The following is a 1,121-nucleotide window of genomic DNA, read 5'->3' on the forward strand; positions in this document are numbered from 1 at the left end:
GGTGGCCTCATGTCACTGTCCCCGGCGTCACCACCGTCCTGGTGGCACTGGTGTCCTCGTGTCACCATCCCTGGTGGCATCAATCCTGGTGGCACCATCAGCCTGGTGGCACCGGTGGCCTCGTGTCACTTTCCCCGGCGTCACCACCGTCCTGGTGGCACCATCAGCCTGGTGGCACCGGTGGCCTCGTGTCAGTCCCTGCCGTCACCAATCCTGGTGGCACCATCAGCCTGGTGGCACTGGTGGCCTCGTGTCACTGTCCCTGGTGTTGCCAGTGTCCTGGTGGCCCCAGCATCCTGGTGGCACTGGTGTCCCCAATGTCACCGTCGTGGTATCACTGGTGTCCTAGTGTCACCGGTGTCCCTAGTGATGCTGGCACGGTGGCATCACTGGTGTCCTGGTGTCCCCAATGTCACCRTCATGGTGGCATCACTGGTGTCCTGGTGGCACTGGTGTCCCCAATGTCACCATCATGGTGGTTTCACTGGTGTCGTGGTGGTACCAACATCCTGGTGGCACCATCATGGTGGCATCACCGGTGTCCTGGTGTCACTAGTATCCTGGTGACACCGGTGTCCCCAGTGTCACCGGTGTCCTGGTGTCCCCAGTGTCCTGGTGTCCCCATCCTTCACTGGTGTCAACGGTGTCCTGGTGTCACTGGTGTCCCGGTGTCACTGGTGTCCCCGGTGTCCCAGTGTCACTGTCCTGGTGTCACTGGTGTCACTGGTGCCCCAGTGTCACTGCCCTGGTGTCACTGGTGTCCCCAGTATCACTGGTGTCCCCAGTGTCCTGGTGTCACCGGTGTCCTGGTGTCACTAGTATCCTGGTGACACCGGTGTCCCCAGTGTTACTGGTGTCCTGGTGTCCCCAGTGTCCTGGTGTCCCCATCCTTCACTGGTGTCAACGGTGTCCTGGTGTCACTGGTGTCCCGGTGTCACTGGTGTCCTGGTGTCCCCAGTGTCCCAGTGTCACTGTCCTGGTGTCACTGGTGCCCCAGTGTCACTGCCCTGGTGTCACTGGTGTCCCCAGTGTCACTGGTGTCACCAGTGTCCTGGTGTCACCTGTGTCACCGGTGTCCCAGTGTCACCATCCTGGTGTCCTGGGTGTCACTGGTGCCCCAG

Source organism: Rhea americana, unplaced genomic scaffold (assembly GCF_003343005.1).
Source record: "Rhea americana isolate MKP2758 unplaced genomic scaffold, rheAme1 scaffold_1239, whole genome shotgun sequence".
In the NCBI taxonomy this organism is placed as follows: domain Eukaryota; kingdom Metazoa; phylum Chordata; class Aves; order Rheiformes; family Rheidae; genus Rhea; species Rhea americana.